This window comes from Pongo pygmaeus, chromosome 6 (genome assembly GCF_028885625.2).
Source record: "Pongo pygmaeus isolate AG05252 chromosome 6, NHGRI_mPonPyg2-v2.0_pri, whole genome shotgun sequence".
Classification (NCBI taxonomy): Eukaryota; Metazoa; Chordata; class Mammalia; order Primates; family Hominidae; genus Pongo; species Pongo pygmaeus.
Window position 1 is genome coordinate 49054626 of NC_072379.2, and position 14009 is coordinate 49068634.

Sequence of the window (14009 nt, forward strand, 5' to 3'; positions counted from 1 at the left end):
TTTTTGATTTCTGCTTTGAAAATGATTTAAGTAGGTTGCATGAATTAAGTAATTTATTCTAAATACCAAATTATGTGTGGAACGTCTTGCCTTATGCAAAGTTATGCAAAATTAGGAAGTCCCTGGCTTAACTGGTTAGAAATACATCTTGTAGTTTCAATCGCAGGGTTAGTAAATACATAGATGTCGACGGAGAGGGAGGAAACGTTTTTTTTTTTTTTTTGCCACTCTGTCCAAGGGTAGAGGCACAGCGTCAAAACAAACACGTCTTAAAGTAGCGTTCAAACAGCCCACCGAAGTTTCCCCTTAATATCCGGAACCGGTTGCCAAAAATGAAAAAAGGATGTGAAAAGATGCTACTCGCTTTTGGCCTCCCGGAGGTGGCGCTATGAGGGTGACGGAGTTAATTAGTGCCTCCAAACGCCGGGTGTGAGCTCATCGAAGTCATGCTCTGCACACATATTATTTATAGCAGATCTGAGGCATGCACGGTGTTTGACATTTCTGTCTTTCTAAGTAGGGGGACTTCAAAAAGTCGTGGGCACCCCCTAGGCAAAGTGCAGTGGGCAGGGACCGGTGTGCGGGCGCAAGACGAACGCGCAGACCACGAGTGTCCTGGCGCAGGTGCCGGGGCGGCGGCTGCAACTCCGCAGCGTCCGCTCGGGAGGAGAGTTCGCGGCTGATCTCCGGATGCCTTGCAGATGCAAAATGTGTCTCTGGCCAGCAGGAGGAAGGAAGAGGAAGTGAGAGCAGCGGCAGCCGGCGGTGCAGCAGCCGGCCGACCCAGAGTGTAAGTGCGTGTGCTGGGGCGAGCGGGAGCGGGCGAGGATGGGCACAGGATAGAGGCAGAGCCACCCACGCCGCCGCGGCCCCACGCTGGGCGACAGAGCCTCCAGTTCCCCTTCAATGGTGGCGGGTCGCCGGAGCTCTGATCGCCGGGAACCCTCGCCGCTGCTGTCCTGCGACCCCAAGCAGGTTCGTAAAGTTTCCTGGGCTGGCGCGGCGCCCCGACTCGCTGACCTCGGCGCGGCAGGGGAGGGGGCCGGGACTGGGGCCGGGAGGAGGCGTCCTGCTCCGGGGGACTCCGGGCGCCGCGGAGACACTTTTGTTTCCTCCCTGGGGGCGCCGCGGCTCGGGAGGGGGTGGCCGCCGCGCTCGGCAGGGTGAGGGCTGCGGGCGCGTCGGGGCGCTCTGCAATTGGGGAAGTCTGAGCTCGGGGGATGGCGGGAGTGGGAGTGGGAGCGGAGGGAGGGGGCGCTGGAGGTGCGGCGCCCGCGGATGAAGCGCAGGGCCCGGGGCCGGGGAGCCCGCCGAGACGTTGCGACCAGGGTCTGCGGGAGGGGGGGGCGCGGGAGGGTTGCGACGCTGGCGCGGGGTTGTTGGGTACGGGGGTGTGGGGCTGGGATCTTGGAGTCAAGATTCCTATAGAGCCAGAGAAGCGGCTGCGGCTCAGACTCGGCGTCTTCTCCTGCACTCGGGGATGGGAGGGAATCCCCCGGCGAGCGCGCTCGTGGGAGGGGGTGGTGATGGGCCAGAGGAATGGGAGCCAGGAGGGCCTGAGAGGGCGGTCTGGGCAGCCAGGAGCCCCTGAGGCTCTGGTCAGTAAATACTCTCCTCCCGGGGACACACTGGGGTCTCCGCCGAGACCGAGAGAGGCGGCGGGGGGCTTTGTGGAGCTTCGTGGAAATCTCGGCTTCGGAGAGGGGGCGCACCGGGCGCGCCTTCAGAGAAGGGGGCGGCGGCATGCCGGGGGGCCCGGGAGTCGGAGCGGAGAGTGGCGACTGCGATCGCCGGAGTCGCTTTGAGGAAGAGGAAATACAGAACTCAGCTGTCCCGGGGGTGCGCGCGTGTGTTTGGGGTTGGGAAGTCGGTGCTGTGCGGCGAGCGCGCGCGAGGCGGCGTGTGTGTGTGTATGTGTGCGCGCGCGCGCGCGTATGTATGTGTGTGTAGTGTGTCGGTGTGTGTGTGTGGGGGGGTGTTGTGGGTGTGTGTGTGAGTCGGTGTGTGTGTGAGAGTGTGGCCGCACAGCCAGGAACTCCCCGCCCAGTGACCCTGTCCCGCCTAGGGGGCCATTTGAAGTTGGAGGCGGGTCGAGACCTGCCTTGACCTAAAGGACTAGCCTCAGGCTTGGTCCCAGGTAGTGACCCAGCTCTGAGAGTCCCTGGACGGCTCCCGAGACTCAGTGAATATATTTGGGATGCCCCTCGCGCTGGATCATGGGCTTCCCAACACCGCTGGCCTTGAATGGTTCGGGCCTAATTCGTTATGGTTAAGATTTCAGATAACCTAAGACAGGGGTTGAGGCCTCCAGAAGCGGAGGCTCCCTGTTGGGCGCTGCCAGTGACTTGGGGATGAAGCTATGGAAGAATATCTGAGTGTTTCTCTTTTGCTTCTATAAAAGTAATTAATGACGTGTATTTACATACCAAAACCCTGCGAGCAACTTTGGGACGTAGAGGGATATAATCCTTCTCAGAATCACTTTGAAATTGCAAAGAGTGGCAGCAGCTGTTATTGGGGTCTCCTCTGGCCAGGGTTCTCATATTATCTCACCTCCATGCCTACTTTCCAAGGTTGTTTCAAGCATTAATGTCCCATAATTTACAGATCTGGGGGGACATAATGGTAAGTTAGGAGGCCAGATCCCCTGCAGGCACATGACATATTTTTAATTTTTCTTATAGCTGACCTTTTGAAGCTTTACTCTTTACTATTGTACATTTCCTATCTCTGGAAGGCTGTGGTTAAATGTGCCTGCTGCCTTATTTCTACTGTTTTGTTTGTTTTTATTAGGTTGGTAAATTGTGAGAAAATGACCTGGACTGCTGGGACTCTTGGGGAGGGCTTGTGTCAGGAGGGTGCTGAACTGGAGAACAAGAAGTATGGTAGGTATCAGGGAGGGGCAGGCTGGGAGGCAGACCCGGATGGGAGTCTGGGGAAACTCAGGGCCTGGAGCAGTCATTGGGCAAGAAGATGGCAGTTCTAGAGATGGTCATGCTTACCATCCTTGGTAACTGCAGGCACCCTCACCGTCTTACATTCTTCTCCCTAGGGCCTTTGCCCATGATATTACAGGAGGAGCTTTTCTCCCACATGTCCAGATGACTCACTTCCCCTGTTTCCTTCAGGTCTCTGCCCAGTTGTCAGCTTATAGGGGACCTTCCCTGGCTACCCCATATAAAATAGCAGCCAGACACTCCCTGGGCCTCTTACATTACTCAGTTTTTTGTCTTAGTACCTTTTACTCCCTGGCATTATACAGTCATTGGTGTATTTTGAGTATTGTCTCTCTCCTTGTTAGAGCAGAAGTTCCATGAGGGTAGTGACTACCTTGTCTTGTTTACAGCTCCAGAACCTAGATGGATTCTTAGCATGACGTTGGTGCTCAATAAGTGTTTGTTGACTGACTAAATAAGAGTTGGCTATACAGGGAGAGATCCACCAGGGAAATATACCAGGAAAATGTTGTAGCATTAGTGCAAGTGAGAAGCCCAGGTAATGGGCTTTTGTTTTTTCTGCCGTCCTTTCCCCCATGCGAGGCCACTCTTCTTTTAGACCCTGTTCTGCCTTGAGTAGACTCCTCCCTTTTTCTGCCTGAAGAAAGGAACAGAGAGGTGATTCCTTGGGGGATTAGATAACCAGTACACTTAATAACACATAACCATTCCAGATCTGGTGTTTCATCACTCTCCTTGGAGAAGGTCTTTTAAAGAAGTCTGTGTTGCTTTAGCCTAGGAGGAAGGGCATTATTGTAAGGGGATTGAAGTCAGAGGCATCTACTGTGTCCCATTCTGCTCTCCTACAATATGGAAGTGAAGACAGGAGGCTGTAAAGGAGGCTGTGTGGCAGATGTGGGGGAGATGAGAAATGCCTAGGAGAAGAAAAATAAAAGTGAGAAAACATGAAGGTGTTCTGCAGGTGCAGCTAAGTCTTGAACATTTACTAAATTACTGTATTGAAAAGAAGGTAACACTTGAGTGTTTCAGAGTAATTTAACCCCTTTGGGTGTTTGGTGTGAGTGGGTGGGGAGCGTGGGGAAAGGGCTTTGAAGCCTTTGCCGGAGGATGTGGCTGGGGGTGAGGCAAGGAGCTCACCTGATCACACACTTTGCTTACTTCATCATGTTGCCTAATGCTCAAGGGTTAAAGGTGATCATTCCTATGGAGGTAACATTTCCCTTCCAGATCTAAGACAGTGGATACCATTAAGGTTTGTAACTCAAGCTTGTAACCACTTTTTGGTGCCTGAAACCATCCAAGTAGATAGTTTGGTTTATAAGACATTCTGTTGAATTTGGAAAACGTGGTGGATTAATAAACCCTCTCTGCATCACAAAGCCTGGAGTGTTTGCTACTAATTGTGCAACTCTAGTTCTGGTTCCTTCTAGTCAACCAGAGAAGTGCTTTTTAAGCTTAGGATTGTAACCCATGAGCGGATCATGATATCACTTTAGTAGGCCAAGACCAGCAGTTTAAAACGTGAAAGAGAAGAGTGGTGTGGAAAACAGCATTTCATAAAACAGACACCCAGTCTTAATGTCAAAGTATTGCTCAATGTAGGTAAGGATTTTAAAAAGCCTGTTTCAATAATTCTGGGGAAAACTACATTTATAACAAATTTGCCAGGGATTTTGATGACGATGTTCTAGAGGGCTATAAGAAATACTTAGCTATCTCCTTTTAACAAAATACTGTTGGTTTAACCCCCTGCAGGAGATGCTATTTTCAAATGTTGAACCAGATGCAGTTCTGTCGGCTATTGACTTAACTTTTCAAAATGCTACTATTGGCCGGTCGTGGTGGCTCACGCCTCTAATCCCAGCACTTTGGGAGTCCGAGGCGGGCGGATTGCGAGGTCAGGAGATCCAGACTATCCTGGCTAACGCGGTGAAACCCCGTCTCTATTAAAAATACAAAAAAATTAGCCGGGCGTGGTAGCGGGCGCCTGTAGTCCCAGCTGCTCCGGAGGCTGAGGTAGGAGAATTGCGTGAACCCGGGAGGCGGAACTTGCAGTGAGCCGAGATCGCGCCATTGCACTCCAGCCTGGGCGACAGAGCAAGACTCCATCTCAAAAAAAAAAAAAAAAAATGCTACTATTTGTAGAACTTGTCAGTGTGCTAGGCCCTGATGCTGCCATCTTGGAGGAACTAGAAACTCAAGTGACATGCTTTTCACTTTAGTGATGCAGAGAGGCAGTAGCTCCTTTGCAATAACTCTTTAACCTTACTTAGAATAAAATAGACAGACTATCCCCTTTTCTCACCAAGTTTTAGTTTAGAACTTTTGAGGTCTTTGGAAATTTACTCTGTTCAACTTCTCCTTTCATATTTTACATCTAGTGTTCCCCACATGAATGATTCTAATTACAAAGACAGTTGTAATCTCTTCTGGGGGCAGCCACACTGCTGGGATGCATGACTAGATGAAGCATTTTAGCTGACCTGGGCTTGGATTGGCTATCCAAAGAAGAAAGTCAAAGGCTGACAACTCAGCCTGGGCAACATAGCGAGACCACATCTCTCAAAAAGTTAAAAAATTAGCTGAGTATGATGGCATGCACCTGTAGTCCCAGCTACTTGGTAGGCTGAGGCAAGAGAATGGCTTGAGTCCAGGAGTCTGAGGCTGCAGTGAGCTGTGATCCCACCATGGTGCTCCAGGTTGGGTGACAGAAAAAGACCCCATCTCTTTAAAAAAAGAGTCTGAGGACTTCTGCACTGTCCATAATAAAAGGATCATGAAGGCCAGTCATTCCACAGGGTGTGGCTCCCAGGACCATGTGTGTGGCCATGAAAGCCTTCCAGTATGCCAGCACAGCATTTTTAGGTTCAGCAAAGCCAGCCTGCTTGCACAATGCACACACTGGTTGCAATGCTTATTTCCCTGGATAATTTGGGTTGTCTGAGTGTTAACAATTGGAACTTATCTATATTAGCCAGAACTAAAGCCTGCAAAGCCATATCATGATTCCTGATTACATTAACTACTTGTGTCTTAGTGCTATATTTTCTAACCTGTTACAATATAAGTGCAGGTACAGTACGAGCAGAATTTGGTCACTGGCCTAAGGTGGAGTGAACAGTTAAGTATCAGATAGGAATACGTGTGGGAGAAGGAATGCTAGCTCATCAAACAGAATTAACTACGGTAACAAACTGGCATAGTGCTGAGTCGAGAAATTAGTCACATGTATAAATAGAAGGAGACGATTCTCAGTGTTCCGGGCCCCCACAAACACTGATTTCCAGAATCTGAACAGAATTATTATTGGAACTTCAATTTTAGGAATTGAGGCTACAGTTTTGACTGTTTTAGTTCTAACAGTTAAGGTAGGAAACAAAACTTTCCTCAGTAGAAAACACTGGAAAGGCACAATTTGCTGGACTAAGGACTGCGATGTGTTCAGTGGGTTGTACTCTGGATAGGGAACGGTGATTTGAGGGAATGAAAATCAGGTAAGCCCTATAAAGCATTCTCTCAGTGGAGTTGGAGTCATAGGACCAATGCGACATTTTTCTCTGTGGCCTGACACACCCTTCCTCTGGGGATGCTGTTTTGGAAATGATGGAGAGCAATCAGAATAGTATTGTTATCCCATTTTACAGATGTGGCTTGGAGGAATGAAATGTCACAAGCATAGTTAGAGAGTGCATCTGAGCCTTAAACCTAACTTTTCTGACTCGTTTTACTGTGTTGTTTCTTTCTCCTGCACCATGATGTCTGCACTGGTTAGTTCCTTCTTTTGTTGCTTCCCTGGACTTGGCAGCCTCTGAGGCCAGGATCCCATGTGGAGCTATGCTGCAGTGGTGTCCAGAGAGGCTCTTCACTCCTGTATGTCCTGCAGACGGATGTGCCCTGGGTTGCCATGGTATCCAGGGATATCTCTGCTGCTACTGAGTCCTAGTTCTTCAGAGTCAATCCCTCTCTTTGGGTATCTCATTCTAAAGTTGACCTTAGTTTTGAGGGTCAATGGATTCTTCTCTCAGGGACAGTATGTCCATCAACCAACCTCATGATATTGAAGCATATGAGCCAGAATGCAATTTATTAATAAAAAATGAAAACAGTATTTGCCAAGAAGAATGGGCGTCTATTCTTTAGCCAACATTTTTCCTCTGTGGATGAGTCATGGTGAAGGCAAAAGCATGGAACCACCTGGGAAGGAACCAGTTGGAAGGGGAATATACTTGACAGTGTTTTCCAGCTCATCATAACTTTTGCTAATTCTCTTGTTGATGGATTCATACCAACTAAGAAAACCAGAGACTGGAGTCCTTTGACCAGGATGGTTTCTCCTTTGGGTGATGCTGAGGCTACTTGTATGGTTCTTTTTCTACTTGTAGGCTGTTGGCCATTTTACTGACCCATTATTTCAGGCAGTGTCAGCCTCAGTGCTATTGACATTTCGGGCTGGATAATCCTTTGTTGTAAGGGCTGTCCTGTGTACTGTCGAATGTTTACTGCCTTCCCTGGCCTCTGTTCACTAATGCCAGTACATTACTCGTTTGTGACAACCCCAGATGTCTCCAGATTGTCCTATCAACTTTGCTGTCCCCAAGCTGAGAACTGCTGCTTTGTCTTCCTGTGTTAGTGAGACCAGTTGTGTGTTATCAGATAGTCTAGACTTTCAACAGCAGTTATAAGTGCCCTAGTTTTCTACTTACTGGTTATTCCTTAGAGTCTAAGGTGGTGTATTAATAAATGAGAGGCTCACCCTTTATGTTCATTTCTTTACTCCAGCTCTCCAGGTTTCCTTTCTAGCTCTCTTCTCTCCTATACTGCAGTTGTTTCTCTAATCCAAATGTTTTTCAAGTTTCCTTTCCATGTATGTTTCTTCCTACTACCTGTGGCTGAAAAACACTGTAACTAGTGAGTTTTTGTCTCAGTTTCTTAACAACGTTTTGAATTCTGACCACTGGTTACTGCCTTAACTGTAACCTTTACATAATGGCAATAAGATAAATGAAATGAGGAAGGTGGGTAGCGAAGCTCAGCTTGGCTTGTTCAGAGGCCTTTGTCACAAGACAAAGGAAACGTCTGTGTGGGAATGAGTTAAGTGAGTTCAGTGCCTCCTCCTTTGCTTGTCAAATCCACCTTGACTAGTTGGATAGTAATGGTTATTGATATTCCATTAGTGTGACCAGGACATTGTAGCAGGTCAGGGAGAAGCCTTCAAGGTACTGCTTTATGGGAAGTCCTTTCCCACTTTGTCTATTAGATTTCTGTCCTAATCTTGCCATGTTAATTTTCTTATGTAATTATCTGTCAGCCTTTTATTTACCTTCTCTGCTTGGCTGCTGTCGTAGTCCAGAACACCATCGAGTGGCTTAAGTGCCGTAGAAATATTGCTGGGTTATAGACTAGCTATGACTCCCCTAGGCAGCCGCATTCTTAACAATTCACCAGCCCTATAGCAACCCTCCACCCTTCCTTCCGCCCTTTGTGCCTTTTTTTTTTCAGTTCAGAATTGCATCTAGAACGCCAGAGTTTTGTGCTGTGGGGTTCAGTGGCAGAGCTGGATGAGCTGTATTTTCCAGGCTGCTACACACAATTACCCTTAATTTTGAAGAGTAATCCATTTCAAAATAAATTTTTTTTTTCTGTTTTTGGCCTCTTTAGCCCAAATGCATAACCACAGCTGGCTTTACCCTTGGCCCTCAGAAAGCATGTGGCTTGGGAGGTAGAGCTAGTGGAGGAGTTTGGTCAGATTGCTCATTTTTGGTCAAGTGAGGAGTGAATTCCAATAACACTCAGTAAGGCTGGTTTTTGCTTGACTCCCGTCCACCCCTCCAACTCTCCCCACCCCACAGTTTCCTAGATTTTTTTTTTTTTTTTTTTTTTTTTTTGAGATGGAGTCTCACTCTCTCACCCAGGCTGGAGTGCAGTGGCGCAATCTTGGCTCACTGCAACCTCTGCCAGCCGAGTTCAAGCGATTCTTCTACCTCAGCCTCCTGAGTAACTGAGATTACAGGTGCCCACCACCATGCCTGGCTAATTTTTGTATTTTTATTAGAGACGGGGTTTCACCATGTTGGTCAGGCTGGTCTCAAACTCCTGACCTCGTGATCCACCCGCCTCAGCCTCCCAAAGTGCTGGGATTACAGGTGTGAGCCACCACACCCAGCCTCTTTTTTTTTTTCTTTCTTTTTCTTTTCTTTTTTTTTTTTGAGCTAGAGTCTTACTCTGTTGCCCAGGCTGGAGTGCAGTGGCACGATCGTGGCTCACTGTAACCTTCACCTCCTGGGTTCAAGTGATTCTTCTGTATCAGCCTCCCCAGTAACTGGGACTACAGGTGCCCGCCACCACACCCGGCTAATTTTTGTATTTGTAGTGAAGACGAGGTTTCACCATATTGGCCAGGCTGGTCTCGAACTCCTGACCTTGTGATCCGCCTGCCTTGGCCTCCCAAAGTGTTGTGATTACAGACATGAGCCACTGTGCCTGGCCCCTAGATTGTTTTATAGTGGACTTGTGCCTCAGTTATTCCAATTGTGGGCCACTCTGGGAAGTGACCACTACTCAGAAATTTTGGTTTGGGGCAATGGGACCGATTCTTTGATATATTAAATAATAAGTGCTTTGTACACATGTGTGTGTGAGAGAGAAAGACACACACACACACACCCATGCAGCTCTAATAGTGAAAGGCCTTTAGAAGCAAAGAAACAATTATATCAGCTGCTAAATCCTGTTTTCTCCAGTGCTGTCACTTTTATAGTAAGTCAGCACAAATCACATGAAATTAAACATTTTGTCAAGGAATGAATATGTTTCCATCATCTCTAGGCTTACTCCACTGCCAGGAAGCGACTTTGACTCATTACAACTACTTTCTCAATTACTGTCCATTCTCCAACTGAAGGTTTTTGAGAAACGTTTGCTTGGGTTTATATGAGAGAAGCACAGTAAAGCTTTATTTATTAATTGTAGTATATTTTAAAAACAGATGTTGGGCTTATCCTTAAAATGTATATAAATATTTTCAGGCTAAACTATTGCCGGGCTTATAGCCCTGATCATAATGCTTCATTCAGTCATTCAAGTCAGTCAACAGCCGTTTTGCTTGCAATTTGTATGCTGTAGCCTGGGCACTCCATATGTGGAGAAGGGGTGGGGAGGGCTGTAACAGAGGCAGATCTGTTTAGAGACAGTCATAACAGTATGCTAAAGGTATGTTTACCGTGATTGCAAATCACAGAGGTAGGTGTTCACAAATGAAGTGACTTTTGAGAAAGATCTGGAAAGCTGAGTATTAAAAGGAAGAATACCATACGTCCAGGGAATATAGCAATCAGGGTTGTGGAGGACAGTCTGGAAGGGGCTTTCTGTCAGCAATCCCAGGAGCTGGGCATTTGGATTGAGCAGAAAGGAAAGCCAAAGGCTTTTAGGCAAGGAAAAGATGCAGTAGGATTCCAGTGAGAGCAACCTGGAGGATAGATTAGATGGACAGCTGGAGGGAGGGGCAGAGGAAAGACGGGAGCTCCTGCTAGGCCTGCTCAAATAAATACATGGTCTTGATCAGATGAATAAATAAACAAAGCAGTGTGCTTACTGTGCCAATGCAACTTGGAGACAGGTTGCCCAGCCCCCACCTTCCAGCCTGAGCCCCCCAGCGGGTGCCAGCCAGAGTCTGAGCAGAGGTAAAGGAGGGGAGGCCAGCACTCACCGTGTTTGCCTGTAGATATTGATGACAAAATTAAATGATTTGCTAAGTGATTGGATTTGGGAAAAAGGAGAAGGAGTCTTTGAGGTTTAAAGCGACATAAGCACATACTTGTTAATGGAGGGTTCAGATCTCCTGTTGAGTACAGCAGATGGGTGACTTCAGGTAAGTTAGTGACCTTCCTTAGCCTCAGTTTTCACATCTTTCAAGTGTAGGTAATATAAGTCCCTACCTCTTTGAGTAGCTGAGATGATTAAATGCAATCATGATTGTAAAGTAGAGTACCCTAAAAGCATTGGGTTGGATTTGCTATTATTATTGAGGTTATTATCACTGATTCAGTAGTTTCTTTTTTTTTGAGACAGAGTCTCGTTCTGTCGCCCAGGCTGGAGTGCAGTGGCATGATCTTGGCTCACTGCAAGCTCTGCCTCCCGGGTTCACGCCATTCTCCTGCCCCAGCCTCCAAAGTAGCTGGGACTACAGGCGCCCGCCCCCACGCCCGGCTAATTTTTTTTTTTTTTTTTTTTGTATTTTTAGTAGAGACGGGGTTTCACCGTGTTAGCCAGGATGGTCTCGATCTCCTGACCTCGTGATCCTCCTGCCTCGGCCTCCCAAAGTGCTGGGATTACAGGTATGAGCCACCACGCCTGGCCCGATTCAGTAGTTTCTATTCAGGTTCTTTATTAAACTATCTTGCTAAAATCATAAAAAGACATGCATTTTGTTTTAATTTTCTTTAAGTGACCTAGGTAACTGCTCCTAAAGTCTTGACTAGAATTAGTTTGCTTCATATGTCTTTTCTTCAAGAAAACAAGAGGAAAGGTGGGGTTGGCAGGGAAAGAGGAGATGTTGGTCAAACCCAGATAGAAAGTTTCAGTCAGACAGGAGGAATAAGTTCTGGTGATTTTATTACACAGCATGGTGGCAATAGTTAATAATTATATATTGTATATTTCAAAACAGCTAAAAGAGGGGATTTTAAATGTTCCCGCCACAAAGGAATGCTAAATATTTGAAGTGATAGATACGTTCATTAGCCTGATTTGATCATTCCTTAGGTATACATGTATCAATACATCCAATCGTACCTCATAAATATGAATGATTACTATTCGTTAATTGAAAATGAAACTTAAACCAGTACAGGAGAAGTACCAGCTGTTAAAATACAGACTGGGATGAGTTATGATTGACTGTGAATTAAAATAACTGATGTAATGACTCAAGTTAGCAATTTAGGGTCCTCAAATGAAAGCTCTTCTAATATATGTCCCCAGTTCCATTTGAACTAACGTGAGATTTTACTGTTTTATTGTATTATTAATTTTTTTTTACTTTGTGGGGAGAGATTGGAGATGGCTCCATTGGAGCTCTTTCCCTTTTCTTGATTCCAGCTTTTGGGGCTGTTTGCATTTGTCCAAGTGTGCACAGGGGCCCTGGGAGAAACCCCATGTCATTGGAGTAACAGTGAAGGAGCAATTGTCAGGAATTTCATTCAGTTGAACTGGGTTTCATATGATTATGTTGCATATAAAGGAGGTTCAGTGGGTCCATTCATGCTTTGGAAATGTCCCTTTTTGAATCATTTGGAACCTTCCACCAAGTAGGGGACTGTTGAAACGTTCATTGGCAGGTGGGTGGTTGTAAATTGTTAAATTTTCTTCTTTAATCTGAGCCAGATGATCAAGCTGTCAACCAGATTAGAAATTATCCTGGGAATAAAAATAGAAAAATAAAAGAAGAATGTCTGTAGTCCCAAGTGTACAGACCCAGTGTGGCCCCATTGTCCCAGCACATTCAATTACACCAGCTTTCACTTTCAAAGTGCCATGGGTTGGACAATGCATTTTATGGCCACCTAAGTGGAAGCCACCTGCTTCCATTTCCAATCGCTCTCTCTGGATATGGCCTGTTTGTTTGGGTGCTTTTTCTACTTATTGCTTCTTTAGGAAGGCAGCAACTAGCTTACAGGCGCACCAGCTCATTAAGCAGTAGCTCATGTACCCATTAAACAGTCACTTAGTAACAGCTTTTAAGGAGTGGGTTGAAAAGAGAGAAACCTTAATCTAGACAGTAAAATGCCCTGGATAGAAGTATGGGTGTCAGAGAGCCATGTGCCAAACAGAAACTGCTTCTCCAAATTAGTGCTTTGAAAGTGATAACTTTTGGTCTCCCCCTTGACTTCCATTCCTATAGTCATGAAAATCACTTGTCTAATGTCTGTGTGCAGATCTTCATTGGACCTGACAAATATACAGTCTTCAGTGTGAAAAATTTCTGGTTACTTTATTTTACCTAGGAGAGTGGTAAACATGGGTTATTCAGCAGCTACAGTGTCAGCTGTGTAGCAACGCCTCTTTTCTATATATCAGGGTTGGTGTGTAACTTGAAATAGAATCCAATGGTAGATATATGTTTAAAGACCCATAAGAAGACTTAGGTAATGAAATACAGATCTACAGTAACTCACTGGAGAGTTATGTTCATACTAAAATATCTAGCAGCTTAAAAGTGATTTCAAACATGTACCCATTTTACAGATGAGGGAATTCAGGTGTCAGGGAAGCTGGCTGCCCAACTTCACATAGACTCAAAACCATACCCTCTTTTCTGCAGCATACCATGTGGTACATAACCTGCTGCCAAGTTTTCATCACTTTTGCCTCAGTTGAACCTGCTACACTGGATCATTGTGTTGAGTTGAGCTGCATAGTGAAGGATGGCGAATGATTTGCTGCCTCAGGAGTGTGTGAAAGAGAGCCGTAGGGGCAGCAAGCCATTACCCCAGCTGTGGCTGAGGATGGTAGAGAGAAGAGCGCGTAATAGAGATTCCTTTATATACCCAGTGAGACATCCTTCCACAGTCATAAGCGTTGTCATATAATTATTGTCAACTGGTTTAGGGCCATGTTGAATCTTTTCAAATGTGTTGCTAACAATTCTAGCATGTGCAAGTGTGTAATGAAACAGTCTGAGACTCGGCGTCTGGACCTGGGAATGATAAGACAGGCAGATGAGGGTGTCTGAAAATACAAGAAGTTGTGAAAATTCTCAGATTTGTTTTTATCTCAACATATATCTTTAAGACAATTTTTTATGACTAGATCAAAGCAAGGCACAGAGAAATGGCATAACAGTAGTTTTAATGTTGAGTTTCACCCTTTCGAAATCCAGAAGTTGTATTTGGAATAGTTTGGTCCATCCATTGGAAGTGATAAGTGCTTTGAAGAGTATTGGATCACATGCAGGGGGCGGAAACCACCCTAGGACTTTAGTCCTTGGCTGGGGAGAGACTGCTGCCTTTAACTCTCAGGAAAGGGATCAGAGTATTTTAAATTCTTAATTGCTAC

The 14009-nt window shown here is 46.2% G+C and overlaps 1 protein-coding gene across 9 annotated transcripts in view; it reads left to right on the forward strand.

The window, feature by feature from the left end:
• The first annotated feature begins 242 nt into the window (after positions 1–242).
• The window catches only part of ELMO1 (engulfment and cell motility 1), a 595247-nt gene continuing 581480 nt past the window's right edge, over positions 243–14009 (forward strand). For 2 of the 9 annotated variants that reach the window (XM_063667385.1, XM_054496895.2), the window contains exons 1-2: positions 472–975; positions 11197–11290. The gene's annotated coding sequence lies outside the window, so the exon portion shown is untranslated. Of the gene's footprint in view, positions 976–2798; positions 2886–11196; positions 11291–14009 lie in introns of those variants that run through there. The other 7 variants (XM_054496893.2, XM_054496890.2, XM_063667384.1 and 4 more) reach the window with 6 other exon arrangements.